The sequence below is a fragment of the Sceloporus occidentalis genome, unplaced genomic scaffold (genome assembly GCF_023333645.1).
Source record: "Sceloporus occidentalis isolate IW3139 unplaced genomic scaffold, rSceOcc1.0.p SCAF_1, whole genome shotgun sequence".
Taxonomy (NCBI): domain Eukaryota; kingdom Metazoa; phylum Chordata; class Lepidosauria; order Squamata; family Phrynosomatidae; genus Sceloporus; species Sceloporus occidentalis.
Genome location: NW_028316981.1, coordinates 194,327,762 through 194,351,383, shown reverse-complemented (window position 1 = coordinate 194,351,383; position 23,622 = coordinate 194,327,762). Strand labels below are relative to the sequence as shown.

Below are 23,622 nucleotides of genomic sequence, written 5' to 3'. Positions count from 1 at the left end.
TTCTTCCTAGTTTTTATGTGGAATTTGGCATTCTACTGTTTCAATAATAGATGGATACAGTCTATTAGTGAGACCCTGTCTTCTAAGACTCCCTTAAATTTAAACAACTTAAAAGTCATTTGGTAGGAAAGTTGTTCTTCCTCTGGTAAATTAATAATTTCATTCACACTTGGGGCATCTTGGAGGTCTGGGGGAAACTGTGAAATCAAAATTGACTTCCTAAGATGTTTTTATCCAATCATTTTCCAGTTCACTTCCAGTTTAAAGACAGCGTTGTCCATCCCAGGAGGGGTGTGATGGAATTGCTGCCCATACATCTTAGGTAATATTGGGGGCATTTGGGGGCAAAAACATTTCCAAACACTTGGAGATTCTGGGGTCTCTACAGGTCTAAAAACAACTTGAAATCCAAATATGGACTATGAACAGCACTTTTCCCATTGTTGTTCTATGCTGTTCTACATTTACAAATACAATTACATGCTGTTGCATTTAGACACAAAACTTAAAAAACCACTTTTTTCTTGCAATTTGAATCCACTGGGGTTAGTCCTGTCCTCTGACTAAAGGTAAAGGTAAATGTTTTTCCTTGACAAGATTGTCCAGTTGTGTCCAAATGTAGGGGGTGGTGGTCATCTCCATTACTAAGCCAAGGGAGCCAGTGTTATCAAAGACGATCCCATGGTCATGTGGCCGGCATGACTCCACAGAACGCTGTTACCTTACCATCAAAGTGGTACCTATTTATCTACTTGCATTTTTAGATACGTTTGAACTGCTAGGTTGGAAGAAGCTGGGACCAGTGATGGCCATTCCATCCCATGGCATTTGGACCTTGAACTGCCGACCTGCTGATCTTGCAATCATTAGAGTTAGCATCTTAACCACTGAGCCACCATGTCCTTTGTAGTTTTATATAGAATAGGAAACTTAATATGACTTGGCTCCAGAGTGTCCTATACAAGTGATAAGGTAGTTCCATTAGTACATGGTGTTGGTATTCCCAAATTTCTTCCTATTCACGCATCCCAGTGTGTTCCACAAATGGCTTCTGGTATGATGTAAGGGACTGAAACTGGAATTAGTGAGAAATGAATATAAAACATAGTTGGTGGAGTCTGACTCTGATATTTGTTCTTTGAATCCTGTTCTAATAATTGTATCGAACAATTATTATTTTATTTATATATTTTATACTGGTCAATGACCAAATAAGCTTATACTGATAGTGAAAATAAACCATACAACAGAAATGAAGGCACTAGTTCCAGTTATAATTACAACATAGTAAATCAATGAAGTTTTAATAAGGAATGCAAATGAAATAACTCTAGAAAAAACAGTGGATTGTAAAAGTCTCAGAAATGGAAGAAATTGACAGATTGTCAACATGCATTAGAGAAAAGTCCTTGAACAATTTCTTTAAAAAACTGGAAACTTTTCATATTTTAATAGAAAAAAAGAAGAAGAAGGTAAGACAATGATTATAGGTTTGGAAGTCTAAATTTCTTTCCTTTGTACATTTCTGCTCCAGAAATACAACAATTTATAAATAGAATAGAGAGGTTTGTTGTCTTGAAAATTCAGGATTGGAAGTCTTCTCTTTGTTTTGTCTGTATGTTTAGTGACTAAGCCAAGTTGTAGAAAGTCTTTGATGATTTCAGTGTCTTCCTAATCCACTTTAATAACAAATAAATAGACAAATACACAAAACTTTATTTATACCCCATTTCCCCTCAAAACTGGGACTCTAAGACCCCAGCTTAGAATTTAATTGAAAATCTTTAGTTTAGTTTAGTTTAAAGCTGCTACATCACACTGTTGGTTCATGTTTACCTTTGTGATCCATTAAGACCCCTACATCTTTTCCACATATATTTTAAATTGATTCCTGTGGGAGAGGAAAATGATACTCCCTGTCCTTTGAAATACTGTCTTCCTCCCCCATAGTACTGAGACAAGAGCATCAGTGTTGCAGTGGAAATGGGGGTGATGGTATCCGAATCTTAAATAGTCAACCTGTGAACACTTAGAAAGGGATGCTGTGATTACTAAGAATCAGCATGTAACACCAAGTGGTATCCATCTTATATTTATGATTTTTCTTGCCTCGGTGTTGCTGCTACATTTATCCTTTTGGAAAGTCATTTTGTTATGGCCTATGAGGCGGCCCGGTTCGCCCATCTGTTAAGGTTATTTGAATCTTATTTCTGAATTTTTAGGTATTAGCTTCCCTCTTCCAGTTTAGCATCATCTGCAGATTTGGTAAGCCTGCCTTCAATTCCTTAAGTCATTTCTAAAGGGGCTGAATTACTGCAGGCCTAAGATAGGACCCTGTAGCATCCCACTTGTCACCTTGCTCCAAGATGATGAGGAAACATTCAGCATTCTTTGGCCTCAGCTCATCAAGCTACAAAACCACCTAACCTTAGCATTATATAGCCTCCATTTTATCAGCTTGTCCTCCAAAATATCATGAGTGACCTTGTTGAATACCTTACCAAAATGAAGATACACTAGATCCACAGCATTGTCCTGATGAATAACACTTGTAACTCTTTCAAAAAAAAGATAAGATCAGTATGGCATGACTTCTTTTTTAGAAACTAAGGCTCTTGGTGAATGATCACAACATTCTTTTCTAAACGTTCACAAACCAACTGTTGTATTATCTTTTCCAGAACCTTTACTTGTATTGATGTCAAGGTGACTGGTCAGTAGTCGTTCAGCTCTTCTCCCCCCCCCCCCTCTCAATTTTTGAATGTACGGACAAGATGAGTTTTCGCCAGTCTGCAGATATCATGTACAACCACCTCAGTTTTCCCTGCAGCACTGCCACTGTTGTCCTTAGTTCTTTATATTCCTCCCAGAATTTAGTTTAACACAACTTCAGTCAGGTTCTTGAGACTCTTAGCAAACGTGTTCTTACTGACTGCTGTGAGGTGCAACTCAGCTCTAGCCTGATATCCTTCTTTATGGAAGTGCAAACCTTGATCCTACAAGTCACATCCTTCCCAACAACATCTTCTGTTCATCTGTCATGCCCAGCCTGGAGGATGGCTTGGAGGACTCAGAGGATGAGCTAGAGCCCCTGGGACCTGAACCTGTAATGGAGGAGCCAGAGCCCCTGGGGCTTGAACCTGTAATGGAGGAGCCAGAGGCTGGCCCTAGTTCTGCTGGAGCAGAGTCTATGGCCCCTCCAGAGATTCAGCAGTCAAGTTTGCCTGGTGCCGAGGCTGTGGACGTGGAGGAGGATCTGGGCAGTGTGCCTACCTTCAATGAGCGTCGAGCAGAAAGAGAGGGCCTTCGAAGATCTCGGAGGCTTTATCAGAAGCGTCTTCGTAATCAGACACAACTGAAGGCCGGCTCCTTGCCTTCTTAAGCACCTGGAGCATGTGTGGTTCTTTGCCAGTGGATATCTGACTCTTTTAGAGGAAAGACTCTGTCTCTGGCTCCTTTGGCTTCTTGTCTTGACTACCCGGAAACCTTGACCTTGGACTGCTTTATTGACCTGCCTATCTGTTGCCCTGAACCTCGGACCGTCTGACAATTCTCTTGGTAATCCCTTTTGGTAGAACTACTGTGAATCTCCAGGACTGTGTAGCTTACACTGACTTTGCTGTGCTGGGAGGGGGTTTGTTTGTTTGAGAACTAGCTGCCTTATCAGCCCTTTGGCTGCTTTCCTGGACATCATCCTATTGTTCACTTGCAATATTCTTCACTTTATTTCTTGGCTATTCCTTCAAGTGGAAGGAATGATGAAATGACAACCTGTGCCCCATGTCCCGCCCACTCCCTAGATTCCTGGCCAGTGTCTCATAGTCACCTGTAGCACATTGATAGCTGTGTCTGATCAGTGTGCTTGCTGAATCTTGGCAACTCACGCCAGGAAGACTGCATACATCTTCTCAGGTATACATGATGCTGTGTCTGTCCACTTTATCAGGGAGTCACATACAACCACCTCACATTTCCTTCTGTGCAAGTTGGCAAGAACCCACAGAATCTGCCAAGGCTACTTCCAAGCGCTCCAAGGCATCCTGTTTTTACCTATGTCCCAGAATTACTGTCCTGCAGCAATGTTGGCAGCTCCTCCTCCTCCAACAAGTATTATTATTATTATTATTATTATTATTATATTCATAAAATTATTTATTTATTATTATAAATTATATTCTAATAAACAGTACTAAATAATGCACAAACCAGGGTTTGCTATAATTTCCAGAGAACTAGCCATGTTAGTCTGTGGTGCAAACATGCAAAGCTGTTTTGTCACAGTTTAACAAGTGTTGTGTGGCATATAATTTCATGATTTACAGCCCACCCCATAAAATGCACCTCACACAAAGCCTAAAATTTGTCTTTTTAGGAGTCACACAAGACTATGCTGTTTTTCCAGGAGTTGTGTCATTGTTCAGAGTTTGGAAGTATCATGATATAAGCAACAAAATTACCTGTAATACTTTTTTTTTCGGAGTTGTCATGAGGTTGTAACTTTAAGAAAAAAGAAATAGCATTAATATTCAGGCATTACTATGTGTTTTGAAGTCATGGGCAACATTTTCTCATTTCTTTTGAGACATTTTGAATAGTAATGGGTGGTGACTTTCATGCCATTAGGAAGGTAAATGCACCGCAGGTTCTAGTCCAAACTTCAAGACTGGGTTAGAATACACTGCTATGCTGACACAGGAATCTCACAATGCCATTGATTTTAAAAGGTCATTTTAGAGGATTTATGGTTGGTGATATATATTGCTATTTTTCACAATCTTTCTATTACCTTTTTAAAAGAAACAACTAGTAATAATACATCAGTAAAATGTTATTACTTGGTCGTTCATAAAGTAATGGGCAATGAATAACAGTAATCAGGTTTTCTTTTCAAAAGTAGCAGTTAATACCAATGCATTAGTGTTTAAAAATAATATTTCAAGAATTCTTATCCATCAGGATATTTGCAATCTTAACACTAACTTTGGTATCTTTTGTATATCTCTTTACATATGCCTTCCTGATTCCCAGAGATACTTCTGTTAGGGCAGTTCATTTCTCTTGCTCTTCTGCATAAACTAGGCATGAGGGTCATAGGTATGACATTTTTTCCTGAAGCCCTTGGAACAGCTTGTTCTGACAGCTGAGCAGGCAAAGGGGATATTGGGTCTGTCAGCACATTTCCAGAGACCTTGCCATACTAGGAAGCCTCAAAGGCCACAGATAGTCTTCAGCAATCAGGTTGACGGGTGGAGGTGACCATTCCATTCAGTGTCTGCATGTGACATGACATAAATAACTTCCAGCCTTAATAGAATAACTTATCACACAATGGACAGTTATGTTTGTTTATCTGGGGTCATTCAGGGACATAAAAACCATTCCTATCAGATGTCAGTATTAGAGCTTATCACTGAAAAGCAAAGTCACTCTTAACTATTTGAATCTTTCATAATGATGTCCACAGACATACTCCTCAACCAATCTCTTGTCAAATATCCCATTCTCTGGGTCACTGTGGGCATTCAAAGTATGCCAAGAGGAAAGGTACAAAACATCAATAGTATTGTATGTGTAATGTTTAGAAAGAATCTAAAACACACAGATTTTTTTTGATGTCTTGTATGTCACACTCAATGTGAATTTTAGCAAGGTTTATGATTGTAAACGTCACAATTATTCTTTCTCACATGCAAGAATAAATAAGTCATACAATTTTCTTCTCACTAGAGAGACATTCTGAGAGAGTATTTGCAAGTCATGAATTAATTGGGCAAAAAAAATTGATACAAAGTTTAGAGTGCTGGGTTATCAGGGATAGATAAATCTATGGATTTTAGTTTCTGTTTCATTTTCTAATCTTTTTTGTATTTGTATATTTGTTTCTATTCCCTCAACAATTTGAAGGTTCTTTTATGGTCATTCTAAATTGTACATATTTTGTGATCTTCTGTCTTAATGTGCAGAGTTTTGAAATCCTTTCCCAGTGTACTGCATTTGTGTGTATTATTTTCATGAATACATTTAGCTTCTGTAATATTTTGTACATATTATAAATATTTTCATGCAAAATATGTGTGAGAGGGGGTATGAGAGGGGGAAACGGGCCATAATGCATGATACTCTACAGGAGGGATGACACCCAGGTAGCGCCTGCGTCTTCAGAGCAAAAGGGGTGAACACTTGCCTTACCCAGCTGCTCCGTCACTGGGCTTTCATCCTGGAGAGGAAGTCCAGTGGTGGCAGAGGAGGAGAAGGAGGAGGGGGGGGGTGAATGCCCACCCTTCCCAGCTGCTCAATTGCCATATGGGTTTTTTTTCCCCTGAAGTCATTATACCATGTAAAAAAAAGAATAATTGACAACTATCTCAACTGACCAAGGTACTTGTGGACAGGAGCTGCATGCTTTTTTAAAAAATCTCATATCTTTGAAAGGATGTGATTAGAGGTTTCCACAATTGGCTTGATCTGTATAACAAACAAATGGGCAGCTGAAATTTCATGATATGTGAAAATGATGAAATGGCCGCCTCAGTAAATGGTGACTACAGATTTAAATTTCAGAGAAAGAAACTGGCAAAACCACCTCCGAGTACTCCTTGCCTAAGGAAATCCTGTGAAATTGATGAGGTTGCCCTAAGTCAACAGGTGACTTTAAGGCATATACGCACATACTGGATTAGACATTGTATTATGGATGTGCATTTATATCCTAACTGGAGATATGTAGGGAAAGGGTCAAAAGTGCCCCACATGCACCAGTAGTAGAGACATTTTACAAGATCTCAGGCACTTTCATGTATGTGAATTTTATCCTGATAAACTGAGAACCATGAAAATACCATTTCCATTGTGCAGCATAGTGTCTTAGCCTATTAACAAGGCAAGTTCTGCACAAGGAACTTTAAAGCAAGCTTCTTTCAGATCTGTTATTTCCCCCCACCCAAATATTCAGCTGCTGTCCATCACTTCTATCTATATTTATTTATTTCCTCTGGGGGAATTTTTCCAGATGTAAGTGCATATGGCTAATCATAAGATTCAGATGTTCAAAATAAAAGTAGGTTATTACCATGTTGTTGTAACAGATGTGTATTTCACATAATATTTTCTATATTAAGCATGTGGGTGTGAGGATGACAGCTTTCAGCATTGCTGAGTTGGTTTTCTTAATTCCTTTTAGTAAGAAAGAACTGGAGCTGGAAGCCCAGGCTGTGAGACTGCCTTTCTTCCTTATATCAATGGATTCTGGTTCTAGAGGGTAAGTGTTAAGAGCTTTGGGGTCCCTCCCATCAAACTTCATTTGATTGCATTAAAAACTACACAGTGTCCTTTTCCAATACATGTATTTATATTTTCTTGGTTTTGCGCCTAGGTGTCAAACTTGACATTAAGGGGAATGTGTATCTCCAAAGAGTAACCTAGTTTTCCTTCTACAGTGTGATTTCTTCAGAAATATGTGTCTGAACAATCAGATATGCAGATTAAGCCCATATTTACATTCCAGTGACCAACCACAAAACTAAGCACACTAAATGTAAGGTATATAAGTGTGGGAAAGCTGGTGTCAGTGACTTGAGGAACCACCTTTTCTGAAAAATTGCTGTGTAGTATCCGTTTGATGCTCACAGTGCAATGTTGTACATGTCTACTTACACTGAAGTAAGTAAGTAACAAAGTAAGAACTCCCATGGCGTTAAGTGCGAATTACTCCTAGGTAAGTGGATATGGACTACCAGCCTTGAATCCATATAGTTATTGAGGTGTTTTTTTATATAACCTTGAAGTAATAGATCATGTGCTCTAGTAAGCTGGCATCCGTCTTCCAAAATTCTACTTTTTGAAGAACTAGAATCAAATAGCACTTATGTAAAGCTGGGCATTTTTGTATGTCTGTTTTTGTTTTTACCAGGTAATTGCTGTGGTTTGGCTGTTGCGGTCAATGTATAGTACAGAAGCCAGGGAAGAGATGACCTGTTTGGTTTATCATTTTGTCCAAATAAAATGCTTACGGAAACCCAGGAGTTCACTTTCCTTCTTTTCAGCCTTTTCCCTACTTCTCTCTCTTTCTCTGTTTTTCACATATTGCTGTATCACACAAGGCATGAAAGTTTAATGATTATACAATTCAAATAGTGTAATTAACTCAGAATCAACATCTGTGTAGTGGAAAGTTTCGACCATAAAGTCCAATATGGTTAACTTTCAGACAGAAAATTATTCAGCATATAAAAAGAAAGTTTATACGACATGTCAGAAAGGTAAATTGCCCAATGAAAGCTTGCTGGTTATTTTAAACAATGTACTGTATTACTGATACTCGGATATGTGTACAACCTATAAGGAAAGGTTTGAACAAATGAAAGATAACGTCAGCATACATCAGAGTTCAGGAAGCAAAAAGAAAAAAAAATCACTGTTACAAAATATAGAACAGGATGCTTCGAAAAGAATGGTTCAATACTGAATAAGAACAGCTTTACTTTTGCACCATTCTCTTTGTATCACTCAGTATTGTCCAAAGGAGTGAAGGAGAAATGCACAAATTTTGTTAACAATATGGCAATAAATACAAGTCCTGTCCTATCAACCTATGCAGAATATGTAGATGGGAAGCTTTAAAAAATGGAGGCCTCTTTAGCATCCCAGTGTATCCATGCCTCTATTCATCCCTCACATCCTCTAAAACCCTTTAAATTGTGGAAAAATCCCCTCCTTAAAATTGCTGATATCATTTCCAAAGCACTCAGGGGTCTATAAGTGGCCATTTCCCCCTGTTTTTGGTCTCCCCTCAACTATTTTAGGTTCATGCAAACTGTTTTAAAAAATAAAGAAATTCCAGAAGGGATCAAGTCACCAGCTACTTTTTTTTAAGAAAAGGGGGCTTGTCCAAGCCTAAATCAAACTGGGTATATGAAAATGGGGTGAAGATGCCCATTGTGTCCATGCCAGTGCTTTAGACAGCAATAGTGAACCTTTATTTTAGTAAATGATATTATGGGAGGGGATGATGCATTTGCCAGCTCCTGTTATAGTTTAACATGGTATAGCAGGCTTGTGAGCTTGGTCTTTAGGAGGGAAAAATACTTTTGACAAAATGCCTTCCTTAAAATGCTTGCAGTCATGATGTGATGACCAGATCCATACATGTTGGTAAAATGTTATTAAAAAAGAATTGGAAGAGGGACATTTGAGCAATGTTTGAGGAAAGCCAGGGGGCTCCTAAGATTGGGGTCTGGTGTCAGAATGGCTGAAGAAATTCAGTTGAAATGTAGAGTGACGCATGTTTGGAAAAGCATGGCAAATTAATGTATACATTGGGATCTTATCTGGCTGTGGGAAAAATGTGAATACCTATCAAACTTACCTTGACAAACTTTCTCAGCATTACTTTGACATTCCTGTATTATCTCAGTCTTATGTCATTTGTTTCCCCTTCCTGCATAGAAAACAAGCATATTATTGGTTTTGGGTGCATTTTCAAAATATAGAATGTTTTGTTTGCCTTTTGGTAAAGTGCACACTTTTACATATTTTTTCTATTAAATATACATTTCTGATTGTATGTTAGTCAGTACAGACCTTGTTGTTTTTGTTGTTGTTGTGTGCCTTCTTGTTGTTGTTGTTGTTGTGTGCCTTCAAGTTGTTTCCAGCTTATAGTGACCTAAGGTAAACCTATCATAGGGTTTTCTTGGCATGTTTCATCAGATGGGGGTTGCCATTGCTATCCTCTGAGGCTGAGAGAGTTTGATTTGCTCAAAGTCCCCCAGTGAGTTTCCATAGCTGAACTGGGATTCAAACCCTGATCTCCCAGTGTCCTAGACCAATGTCTGAACCATTACAACATGCTGGCCCTCTCCCCCATTCCCCCTCCCAAATACATTGTAAATCTCATCAAGTCAAAATGAGCTCTGTTACATAACCAACCTCAAGATGTGCAAAATGAATATTTCTGGAGTGAAGTGTGAACCCAGTAAATTTCTTTTCCATCCTTATCTGAAGGCTCACGGTGATGAGCTCAGTGAATGTGTCTGTAGAAGTTAAGGAGACAAGTGACATTCCAGAAATCATTGGTAGTGGTGGGGGAGTCAGAGAATAGCAAAGTTAGTACCAAGAAATATTCATTTAAATCAGTGATGGAGCCACATTTGGAACATTGCTTATGCTTTGGTTTCTCCATTTCAAAAAGATACCATAGTACTAGACAGGACAACTGGAATAATCAAGGAGCAGGAGCACTTGCTGATGAAAAAAGGCAAAACAGCACTGCAGGGGTTAATATTTGAATATGTACAGTCAGCCCTTCTTATACATGGATTTTTTATACATGGATTCAAGCATCCATGGTTTGAAAAGGTTAAAAAAAAGTATAAATTTCAAATATCAAACCTTGATTTTCCATTTTTTTATAAGGGACACCATTTTGCTTTGTCATTATATTTAATGGGACTTGAGCATCCATGGATTTTGTTATCCACAGCGGATCTTGGAACCAAACCCCAGCATATAACAAGGGTCCACTGTAATGAAGGGGAACATAAATAAATTATCATCTCCTAGTATACAATAGAGAACCAGCATGGTGCAGTGGTTTAAGCATAGGACTTGGACTCTGGAGACCTGTTGGGTGACCTTGGATGAGTCATACCTTCTCTGCCTGAGAAAAGTGCTTTAGGGTTGTTAACTCAGAAATGACTTTGAAGGCACACAACAACAACAAATAATAATAATTCAGTGTCATTCAGTCAAGGAAATTGGTGTAGTTTTAGGATAAACTTTAATGTCAGCTCATCTTATGGATTATGCTGCCCCAAGATGTCATGAGAAACACCAGTTCAGATGGAAATAGACAACTGAAGGAGATAGGTCCATCAATGGGTATTATGTGTAAGAATTGTCTGACTGTGGTCTTTGTAAGTGTTCAGTAGTGGTTCACATATTTCTGGCCCACCAGATGTTTTGGGCTTTATCTTCAGCAGCCAGTGGTCACTTTGCCATCCAAAGTGTCTGAAAGACCAAAAGCTGATTATTTCTATATTTCTGGTGGTGCAGTGGCTACATGCCAGTACCGCAGCTACAAGGTTGTGAGTTCAACCCCGGGGTCGATCCAAGGTTGACTCAGCCTTCCATCCTTTTATAGGTTGGTAAAATGAATACCCAGCTTGTTGGGGGCAACTAGCTTACAGATTGTAAATCGCGTAGAGAGTGCTGAGTTCACTGATATGCAGTATAGAAATGAACATGCGATTGCTATTGCTATATTAAAATACCAGTTGCAGCAGACAAGTGAAGCAGGATTCCTACCAGCTTTTGTCTAGTCACAATTGAAAATAGCATGCTAGACGAGATAATAGATTTAGTTTAAGTGAGGAAATGTCAGCACAGAGACAGTGAAAAAAACAACAGCACTGCTATCTAATGAATGGTAAAAAGGAAAACAAATAGGAAAAAGAGGCCACTGTAGTGGAAGTAGAAGACACTTATCTAAGGGTCTCTCAAACCTAGCAGTAGCACCATTGGTACCAGAGTGAGAGAGGCTGTTCTACTTTATTAGAAATGTCTTGTGTTTTCTCTGTTTAGGTTATGCATTTGGATCATACCTTGATGGATTGCCTTTAAAAAAAACAGAAAAGAAAAGAAAAGAAAGAAAAAATGTCTATTACTTTTATATAGACAGTGGCTTTCCTTTCCTGGATAAATTGCCATTGAACCATTCCTCCTAGTAAGAGGTTTGGGGGTATTTGAGGCTTTTAGTATCCATTAGGAAAAACTGATCAATATGAGGATGTGCAAGACTTCTTCATGAATCACAATCTGAATGAGTCCTGTGTTGGAGAAGCACTTTTCCTCCCTGGTGAAGTACTGCTGAGTGAGCACGGTCTTTCATGTAGAAGGAGATACATTTGAGAAATGGGATGGCAAAGGTTCTGGAGGAGGGTGCCTTTAGCTACTGTCTATTTCTTTTCACCAAATGAATCAAATGCCATTCTGCTCTGTAGACTGCTTGTGTTCATCAATAAGAATGGTGTGTGAATTCTCCTGCATGTTGAATGACGGTCATCCCAACACTTGTGGACAGCTTTGATAAACAAAAAAAGGGAGCTCATGCTTATGATTTTCTGGATATTTGATCTTCTTTCTAAATCACCGTTCAGCCATGTTAAGATGCAACTTCCCTTTTAAGACTGGAAGAGAATCAGTTGCCTGCTGTATCAGTCAGAGCCTTGTGCCTCTGTTGTTCTTCCTGATGTAGTAGAAAGAATCCAGGTTACTTTGCTGTCAGGGGACCCACACACCATTCCAAGCAAGACAAATGGGTAATAGTTCCTTGTTTTTATTCTGTTCTGCTGAGAAATCAGTTTTAAGTCTTAATCTCCTTTGTCTTAGGGGACTTTTCTCCAGCCAATCCATCTGAAGTCATTATGAAACAAAGGGCTTCTACTGGTAATAAAATTGAGGTCTCTCTCGCACACATAGACGCACTGTGATTCCTTCTGTCAATTAAAAAAAGGTCCTTCAAGGGTCTTCTCTAGGCTTTCGGGAGGGAAGTTGGGGGTTGAGGAAGAGACAGAAGCTATAGACAATAAAATAATCTTTCCGCTAGTGGAGTTCATGATTCTCAGTTTAACAGGGGTGTTTCCAGTGGGATTTAAAACTCCTACCCCTGTATAATGGATCCTGGCAGCTACCGGAAATGGAAAAAATTAAGCTTGTGTGCCCTTTCCCTAGTCTAATAACTCCAAAGAGGGCTGAATAATCAAACAGCTATATCATGTTTTGTTTCTTATTTATGACAGTATGCCATTTACTATTTCTTTATTTCCACTGAGTACATTAATGTTTTTAATTGTTGTTAGTAAGAATGCAACTAGTTGTTAATAATGCTTCTCTTTCTTGAAACTGTGTTAATTTGTTTGTGTTTTGTTTATTATGTCTATATTCTGCCTTTTCTCCAAGGAGTTAAAGGTTCTCGTCTCCCTTTTTAATCCTCATAACAAATCTAAATCAGGCAGAGAATGTATGGGCCTGTGGCACCCCAGGAATCTTGCTTGTAATGACTGGTTCTAAGGAGCCTTCTGAACCAGAGATTTCAGGCCTCTGGAGAACTAGACCTCTGGTGAAGAAATTGTCACTTCTGCTGATGCAGCATCCAAGGTGGTTGCCTCATTCCACTAATGGACAGGCTGGTCCTCTGTCTTTGTGAGATCCATGTATTATGGCTTTATTGTGATTTTATTCATTTGTATCACACGTTTTCCTCAATAATGGGGCTCAAGGCAGTATACAATTTTTTTAAACCAGTATAGATTGAAAATCATATAGAAAACTCTCTCTCTCTCTCTCTCTCTCTCTCTCTCTCTCTCTCTCTCTCTCTTTTCTCTCTCTCTCTCTCCCATACCATTAAAAAGTCCTTCATAGTCAGTTTCTAAAAAAGTCTGATAGAAAAGGCAGGTTTTGACTTCCAGGAAGAAGCTGATCAAGGAGGGGGGCACTCTGGTCTTCCTAGGGAGGGAGTTTCAAAGTCTGTGGAGCAGCCACTGAGAAGGCCCTCTCCCTTGTTCCCACCAAACAATACTGGGAATGAATTAATTAATGAATCCCTCTCTCTCCTTCTCTCTCCTTCTCTTTCTCCACAAAACAACTCTTTTCAGCTTCTGTGTTGCACAGATAAGGTATGGATGGGTGAATGGATTTATTTCATGTCCCTGCTCAGGTCATAGGATGCCAATGATCACTGTGGCCAGATCTGCTTTCTCTAAAAGAAGGTTCAATTAGTAAATTAGACAGAATGCATTTCTGGCTACAGCAATCACCTGATTTTCTTGGAGTATTGCTGGGTTCACAAGGTTCCTTGGTGGCTTTGCTACTGACCATTAATATCTATATCCCATCGGGACTTCAAACTGTGAGTCTACATTCAACAGATGAGTACTTCAACCACATTCTTGGCACCTGTTAAAAGAGGAAGATTAAGATGGGTATTGTCAGAAATCCACAGAACTACTTTTTTCAGTTGATCTCAGAGCTGAAAGTTTAATATATCAAAAGAGTCACTCTGCTGACTTAAATTACTAAAAGATGGGAACAAAAAGAGGGCTGAGATGGGATGGGGGAAGGAGGGACAGTTCCTGCCATTCAACTGCTTCCAGCCCAGGACACAGCCACAATGATGGCTATGTTAGCCCAGGGAAGGATAATCTTAAGAAATAGCCTGATATATGCTTGGATTAAGCACAATTTCAGTGGTCCAGTATCAAGTCAGCTGGCCATTGGCAATTGTGACCAGTTTGCATGGCACTTTTTGATTCTGTGCAGAAAAATCAATCCCTTTTTCCCCAGGGAACTGAAACAGATTTTTCTTCCCTTCTCTTCCCATGTCTTCTATACTTTCAACAAAATATTCTTGTTAATCTTTTTTAAAACAAAAACAGCCTTACTGATCTGAAACTTCTTAATAAAAGCAACACAGTACTTATTACAAAGACATTGTGGAGTCAGCCCAATTTAGAACAGATAGATATAGTTGTTATTATATATACAGTTTGGGAAACTGCAGCCTATCTATCATACTTCATCCCAAAATTAAAATTATAAAGATTGAAAGGCTATTTAAAAATGCTGACAGCTGGTAAAAGGGACTTCTCTTCAGCTCTTTTAACCAGTTAATAAATCCAGATTGCAGCATCTCAGAAATAAATTAGATTTTGAGAATGTTCTTAATGAGGATAATTTTTAAGCAAAATAATTCAGTCGAACTATATAGTTGGAAGACTCTTAAATATAATTCCCCAGCCATTAGATGGACATAGTTGGTTTATACTCAAGGTCAGTGAGTGCAATTACTATGTCTGCTGGAAGATTCCTTCACTTGTATTCATTGCTGTAACCATTTCCTCCCCCTTCCACTGTTTTCTGGATTCTGCAGTGGAATTATGTCATTTCCTTCATCATTGCCTGCAGGAAATGTGTCTAGCTGGGTGAATTTAAAGCAAGGAACATCAAAAACAGGGACTTCTGGTCCTGAGGAAGCCTGACCTGGATACCTTTATGAGAATATCAGTATGCAAAGGGATCTTTGAGACTAACTGTGCGAAAGAAGCTGTAGCATGTGCTTTTGTACACTTGGTCTACTCCCTCAGATGCAACAAGAGTATACATGGCTTGAATCCTTAAATATTTACTGCGGGTTCCTCTTTAAAATATTGCATATAGACCCTGAATGTCAGACAAATGCAACATTCTGTAACTTTTGCTATCAGTAATCAAAATGTCTGCTGCTCAAACTGGTCACAGCTAAAGTAAACCTATCAAACCAGTGGGAACTAGTTCACATGCTCCAAGCCCTACTTTCCCCACCTGGTTGCCATCATGGCATGTGCCCGTCCATATGGTGCGTGCCATGATGATGCACAGGTTGTGCAGCATCCAAACAGTGCTGGACAGAAGGGCATATCATCATGGGGTGCAAGAAGAAGCTGGCTAATGGCAGCTTCGTTTTGCATCCTGGGGAGACTGGATCACTGCCGTGGCATGTGGTTGCCATGACAATGATCCAGGGCAAAAAAGGGCAACTGCAAGCCACCCATCTGTAGAGACCCATAGTAAACTAACACTTGACCCATTAACATTTTTTTTTCTTGGCAAGATTTTTCAGAGGAGGTTGGCCATTGCCTTCTCCTGAGACTGAGAACATGTGACTTGCCCAAAGTTACCCAGTGGGTTTCATGGTTGAATGGGGAATCAAACCCTGGTGTCCAGAGTCCAACACTAAAACCACTATGCCATTCTGGCTCCTATGTTGATTACACACCCTGAATCACATATGTGGAAACTTATACGAAATTGCTATGCTTTAAGACAAGGGTGCAACTCTATAGCCATGGGGCACTGGAGGCTACCCAGTGCCTGAAATTTGTTGGTTTAAAGCATACCCACCCACCCATCTCTACACATTCCCATCTGGATCCAGAGCTCACTGGCTCAACATGAAATGTGGTTGTGTATGTGTTGTGCTTCTGCAACATGTGTTGTTGTTAACCACCCTTGAGTCAATCTTGACCCATGTGACCCTGTGGATGAGACATCTCCAAGATTCCCTGTCCTACACTCTCTGCTTAGCTCCAGTAAATTCATACTCATGACCTCTTTTATTGTGTCCATCCATCTACCATGCAGCCTTTCTCTCTTTCTACTCCCCCCCCCCACCAGCATTATTGTCTTAATTAATGAGTTGTGTCATTGCATGATGTGGCTGAAGTATTACAACCTCAGTTTTGTCATCTTTCCAGGCAGATTTCTGGCTTGATCTGTTCTAGGGCCCATTTGTTTGTCTCCGCACTCTTCTCCAGCACCACATGTCAAATGAGTTGATTTTCTTTGTATCTGATTTCTTCCTATCTGCTTTTTCCAGCTCTCACATCCATACATGGTAATAGAGAATAAGATGACCCATATGATTTTAACTTTCATGCTTAATTGTATATCTTTACATTATAGGATCTTTTGTAATTCTTTCATAGCTGCCCTCCCCATTCTTAGTCTTCCTATGATTTCTTGACTGCAGTTCCCATTCTGATCACTGTTTGATCCTAGGTATGACAACTCTTTTCCATTTGTTATTTCCTCATAGTCTAGATTGAATTTGTGTAAATTCTCCATGGTCATTATTTTTGTTTTCTTTATGTTCAGCAATAAGCCTGCTTTTCCACTTTCATCCTTCATCTTCCTTAGTAGTTGCTCTAGGTCTGTGATATGTTCTATTAGTAGTATGGTGTCATCTGCCTACCTTAGATTGTTGATATTCCTTCCTCCCATTTTCACTTCTTCTCCTGTGTTAAAACCTGATTTTCATATAGTATGTTCTGCATACAGGTTGAACAGATAGGGTGAAAGGATGCAGCTTTGTCTGACCCCTTGGCCAATTGGGATCCATTCTGTTTCTTGTGTTCTGACAAGAGCCTCTTATCCTGAGTACAGATTTCTCATCAAGATTATCAGATGGGTTGGCATTCCCAAGAGCATTTGTAGCCTTTCATGATCTATGCAGTCAAAAGCTTTGCTATACTCTATAAAACATATGCTTATTTTCTTTTGGAATTCCCTGGTATGCTCCATTAGCCATTGTATGTTTACAAGATGATTCCTTGTGCCTCTTCCTTTCCTGAACCTTGAACCTCTGGGATTTCTCTCTCCATGTATGGTTGGAATTTGTGTTGTGAAACATAACCATACCAAAAAGAAGGGGAAGCCAAGTGGAGTGGCAACATCATGACTGAGGGCTTTTTTTTAATATCATAGCTTTTAAGGCAGGTTTCACCCAAATTCTCCTTGTGCTCATTTCCAAAATCATCTGACCAAGAGGCAATTCCACCCGTCTCCCTTAGGTCTTGCCTGCCTCCTTCCTGGGACTTCTGGGATTTCCCTGGAGCTCACACTGTAGACCTGAGAATCCTGATTGTTCTGGTGATATTAACTAAGAGACCCTATGGAACAGAATGGGACCTGACAAGTGGGGCTGTGAAATGCAGGAGGCATAGGTGGCCAATTTCTTACTTTAATCTTTCCCAATTTGGCACGGACAGTCCTGATTAATCTGCTGTCCCACTTTTCACCTGCTTTTAAAATGGCCTGGTTTTTCTCTTTTCTTTCTACTTTCCCACTTTATCCTCAGCTTATTTCAGTTGCTGTACACTGAAGTCAAAGTGCAAATATAGCTAGCACTCAACTGACTCAACAGGGGAGAGAGGAGAAGGGGGAAATCTTGCCATTCCCTGAAGGATTAGACAAAAGCAAATGGCTGAAGCCTTTCCTAGCTTGTGTTTTCTTTCTCATAATAGCCCTCACCATCTGTAATTGCATGGGTACATGTGTTCTGATCCACATCTGTAAATGATGGAGGGTATGTAAACACTTTTGAATAAAACAAAGTTACATTTGGATGAAACCTCAAGCTCTTCTGAGCTAGGATGTTAAAGTCAAAGAAAGGAAGCAACAGCCGACATGTTCCCATCAGAGCACTAAAATAAATTTCTTCTTGTTACGTTCTCTAAGAGCCCTACAGCCGCTAACCAGGTGTCTTTATAAAGTGAGGTCTTTTTTAAAAAAAATGTTTAAAGTTGTCTTGCCCTTTGCTTTTTGAATACCTTCATCTATTTTCTTAGGCACTATTCAGTAGAGCTTCATCAACACCTTTTTAAAATAATATGTGAAAAGATGCTAATTATTTCCTGGCAGTTCACAGCTCATCCTGTTTACTGTAGCTTTGTCTAGTTTATAATGTAAAAACAGTGAAGGCTAGATTGCATTTATGCCTTGAAAAGCCTCAGGTTACCTAGTCAGAAGAAAATGAGGCACTGATGGGTATGTAGTATAGTTGGAAACCAATTAACTATTAGGTCATAGTAGAAATTAAGATGTCCCTCGAGGCATGAATAACAGTTTCTTGTTCACTATAATCAGAATAATTCTGGCCCTATGATACTAGAAAGAACTTGACAGAAAGGTACAGAGCTCAGAATAGTTGCTCTTTGGTCTGTATATACCTGGAAAGATAGTAAAAGTACATAGGAAATGATATGATGACTGAGTTTTACAGTGGTCCCTTGACATTCACTGGGGTTTAATTCCAAGACACCCACCCCCAAGACACCAAAATCTGTGGATGCTCAAGTCCCATTATATACAGTGGCATAATAAAATGGTGTCCCATATTTAAAATGGCCAAATCAAGGTTTGCTTTTTGGAATTTTTCTAATATTTTCAATTTGTGGATGGCTGAATCCATGAATGGAGAATCTGTGGGTATGGAGTACAGTACACCCTTCCCTTACCCTCCTGCATAAGAGAAATTTTGTGTATGCTCAAGCCCCATTTAAATGAATGGGATTCATGCACATGGCGGCGCGGCAGCGTGGTGGCGTGCACGCACCATTATCCCTTCCAGGGCGCGCTTACCCTTCTTCCAGAGCAGCTTTCAGCATGTGCTGAAAGCCGCGTAAGGTATGTCCGCATATAACATGAACGCCCTATATATGAAAAACTTGCAGCACTTGAAATGTTGGTACTAGCACATTGTTCTTTTTGTTAGGTTTTCTCGATATTTTCTCTTGCCTTCTATGGTAATGGGAGATGTTGTTTTCCAAATCTAAACCTTGATTGTAGGGAACTGATATGTATTGAGACATGCATAAAGCTTTTCAAATTTATGAAAGTGGCAGCATACCTAGGTATCCACCTGCTGATTTTCTGGAAGACTTTGTAATCTAAATATATTGTATCTCCTCCCACATAGCACCATTTAAAACTTTTAACCTTATGTGATAAAGACAGCTCATGTAATCACAAATAACCGTTTATTGGAATGATGCACACTACCTAAATTGGACAAATTATGATAAATTGTATTAATTTGCCTAGCTTAGTAATCAGATTCATGTTGAATGAATCAAAGGAACTCCTTGAATGCAAAGGCCAGTGCAAATGTCCATTTTGACTCTGCAGTGCAAAATGACTATTATCCAAAAGTAATTGGTATTTCTTTCCCATTCCTTGCATTTAAATTTCAAATGAGATAGAATAGTGTGTTTTACATCCATTATGCAACCACATGAAGAGCCTCATTTTAATGATCCCTTTGTAGTTCCATTTTTTTACATTTGATACAAACACAACTCTTGGATTCTGTCTTCTCCTTTTCAGAAAATTGTTTGAGCACTTGAATTTACTGTCACAAACAGTGACATATTTTAGATGGTGTGACTTACTGAAATAATGAACCCTGTCTTTGCCTTTTCCTTCATTCCTCCCTCACAGCACAATGCTCTGTACATACGCCACGCTTTTGACATCCTCCTGACTTATCTTTTCTCCCCCTTTTTGTATCAAAAGCTTCTTTGAAAATGACCCAACTTTATCATCATACTCATACATTAAAGGCTTGTGCATCTGCTGATCTACTTACAAAGAACATGTGAGAAAAGAAAGAACATGATGCAGAAGTTGCTCCCTCACAAAAGGCTGAAAATAAGTTCTCAGTTTTGTGACTGATGTAGTTCCAGATTTATGAACAACTTTAATGAGTTACAATGGAGGGCTTCAGATTATGAAGTGACTGTAAATAAAACAAACAAACAAAAAAATAGAGTACTATTTTGTCAGAATAATAAACTGTCTTTGGGAATGCTACTGTTTTCATTCTCAACTGTCATCAAATCCATTTCAACCTAGGGTGACCCTATAAATGAGAGAGCTCCAAGTCCTGCTGTCATTGACAGTCCTTCTCAGACTTTGCAGACTCAGATCCATGGCTTCCTTGTCTTTGGAAATGCTGGTATTGTCATTGTCAACTGTGATCAAATCAACTTCAACTTACAGACTTCAGAAGAGTCCTACTTTTTGGAATGTATGGGCTGTCCTAGGGATAACATTCCTGATCCCTGTGGTTAAATAATGGTCCACTGTACTCCCAAGGAGAGACCACTGGAAAATTGGCTCCCAGGATTATATTAGGAAGGAATAAATTAAAATCTTTGAAGTAGCAGTCAAAATGTGTTGCAGAAGTGTCAGAAAACAAGGAAAATTCAGAATTTAAAAAAACACAGAGTTTTGGACTTATTTTGCACAATGTTTGCACATGGGTGTTTTGAGTACCACCCTGAAAAAATAATCTGGGCAAAAAATATTGTTTCCTGAGCAGAGTATCCTGCTTTCTTTGAAAAAATAGCATATGGAGGTTTTTTGCAGAACAAGTCCCAAAGTCCCCAAAGCATTCTCCTTGATTGCATTTGCACTGCAGAATTAATGCGGTTTGACACTGTTTTAACTGTCATGGCTCAATGCTATGGAATTTTGGGATTTGTAGTTTTATGAGACATTTAGCCTTCTCTGTAAGAGAGGTCCAGTGCCACAAGAAACTTCAGATCCCAGGAAATCATTGGATGGAGCCATGAGAGCTAAAGCTGTATCAAACGTAACTCTGTAGTGTGGCAGCAATCCTTGTCACAGTCTCCTTATCAAAATTGAAATTAAAAAGCAATTTTCAAAGACTTTTTTGGCACCAAGAAGAAATTTGTTAAATTTATTTGTTGCTTCCCTCAAGAATGAAATTAGTGAAGAATACACAGGCTTGACACTCTCCCACCCGCACCATCCTCATAACTATGAGAATACTATGAACAGGTTGGTAACAGGGAAGTTTACTCTGTCCCAGCTACCAAGCTAAAATGCCAGGTCCTACTAAACACAAACCAACCCTTTCTGTGCCACTGAGTAGCCATCTGCCTGGTAGCAGAGGCTACATACATTCATAATAATAATAATAATAATAATAATAATAATAATAATAATAATAATTTATTTGTATCCCGCCCCTCTGAGAACAATCAGGGCGGCTAACAAAGTTAAAAATACAGAACATGTAAAATCCCTGGTGCCCTCCCCTCCTTAAAAAAAGTATTAAATCCAATGCAGAATTTAAAACAAATAAACAAACAAACAAAAACATACAAGTTAAAAACTGACCAGAAGGTCAACAACATCACTCAGCAAACAATCAATGGGAGCAGCAGTATCTTATTCCCAGATGTTTTTCTGAGGCCGGTTCTCTATTCTGGGAAGGCCTGCCGGAAGAGATTCGTCTTAAGAGCCTTTTTAAAGCTGTCTAAGGATGTAAGCAGACGGATCTCATCCGGCAGGCCATTCCACAGTCTGGGGGCGACGATGGAAAATGCCCGCTGGGAGGTAGCCAAGAGCCTAGATTTTTGGGGCTCAAGTAGGCTTCTCCCAGAGGAGCAGAATGCGCGGGGAGGATTGTAGGGGAGAAGGAGGTCCCGAAGATAGTTTGGACCCAAGCCATTTAGGGCTTTACACACCCACACATACATGTTGTTGTGTCTTCACATTGGAGTTTATCAAACGGGAGGAATTTCTCTTAAATTTGAATGAAAAGAAAGTGGGGCCAGAACTCATTCACTTAAAGTCGCTAGTTTAGTGCAATTACGTGAATGTGCATTGCATTTGAACTGGCTTCTCATTGCCCAAAAATAGCATGTCATTGCCTGAATTTGCATGTGGCAGTCTATCACGCAATAACGTGAAACCCCATGATTGCATTCGGATTGACTTCCTATTGCCCGAATTTGCGTGTAGTGGGTTATCACGCAATAACGTTAAACCCCATTATTGCGTTCAGATTGTCATTGGATTATACTTCCAATTTCCCTTGTCTGATAAACTCTACAATTTCCAATTTACGACAACCCTAAGGTGAATCTATCTCAGGATTTTCAAAGGGAAGAGTGTGTGTGACCATCCACTGGGCCTTCTAATTCCAGTTTCATGGCCAATCAGGAAATTGAACCATGATGTCCAGAATGTAGTCCAACACTAAAACACAATACCATGCTGGCTTTCATATACAAAACTTTCATATACATGCTGGCTTTCATATACACTAGTATATATGGCCTGTGACTTTCAGAGGTGTTTGATGAGAAATAGTACATCAAGCATAGATTTCAAGAGTAATTGTGTATATATGCACACACACACAAACATGAACACACACAATTACTCTTGTAAAACACATGTTGATAAGTTTCGTTTTTTTAAGAACTACATTGCAACATTTGAAAAACTACATCATCCAGAAGATTGCTGCTTTTGTGTGTCTTCTGACTTATAGCAACCCTAAGGTGCACTTACCATAGGATTTTCTTGCCAAGATAAGTTCAGAGGGGTTTGCCTTTGCCTCCCTTGAAGCTAAGAGAGTGTGACTTGCCCATGGTCGCCCAGTGGGTTTCTGTAGTGAGTGAGGATTTAAACCCTGGTCTCTAGGATCATAGTCCAATGCTCAAACTACAACACCATTGTTGCTGTTTTAATTTCTTAGTCTCACAGTTCGAAGTGTTAACTTTTTCCAAAGGCCATGTTCACTTTTTATTGTCCATGGAATCTTTCTTTTGCTCATATCACAGTGCCATCCTATTGCATTTCAGTATAACTCAGCTTTGTTCAAAGACTTAATTATAGGAACTAATTTCAGTGAGTGGGAATTTACTGTGCAGGAATAAAATACGGTGAAATATTTATCATTGCTGCAGTCAGCAAAATACATTTTTGTGAGCTGGAGCAGGTAGATAGATAAGAGTTAGAGGAACTGTACCCATTGCACAATGACAAACTTTCTGGATCACTAAATACACTCTGTTAAGTACAGTAGTAATGGGATGTTGAAATCTTTTCTGCAAGATTTATGGAGATAGAAATGAAGTCCTACATGGTCAATAAAGTAAAAGGGGATTGGAGGCACTCCAACATTAAACAGAGCCACCATTTTAGAAACAAGCTTATTTGTGTATTGTGAGCTCTTTCCTCATGCGTTCTGGCTGGAGAATTCTGCATCAAGAAGAAAAAAGACAGGACAATGTCAAGTTGAAAGTCTGCAAAGAAGAAACTTAGTAGACATGTATATAATGTGACAAATCCCTCAAACTGTCAGAATGTGATGGCCAAAAAGAATTGATATTTCTCTATTTATGTACCTATTTGAAAGATTTTTAGGCTACCCTCCAGTGAAATTATGAGAACATAGTGGAAAAAAAAAAGAAAGAAAGAAAGAAAGAAAGA

General features: G+C 39.2%; 1 protein-coding gene across 2 annotated transcripts in view; it reads left to right on the top strand.

Moving 5' to 3' along the window:
* Positions 1-23,622, top strand: part of LOC149323170 (leucine-rich repeat and immunoglobulin-like domain-containing nogo receptor-interacting protein 2) — an 813,307-nt gene that overhangs the window by 321,084 nt on the left and 468,601 nt on the right. Inside the window, exon 3 of one of the 2 annotated variants that reach the window (XM_089510218.1) lies at positions 7,181-7,258. The exons of the other annotated variant lie outside the window; for it this stretch is intronic. The gene's annotated coding sequence lies outside the window, so the exon portion shown is untranslated. The remainder of the gene's footprint in view (positions 1-7,180; positions 7,259-23,622) is intronic. 2 annotated transcript variants of the gene reach the window in all.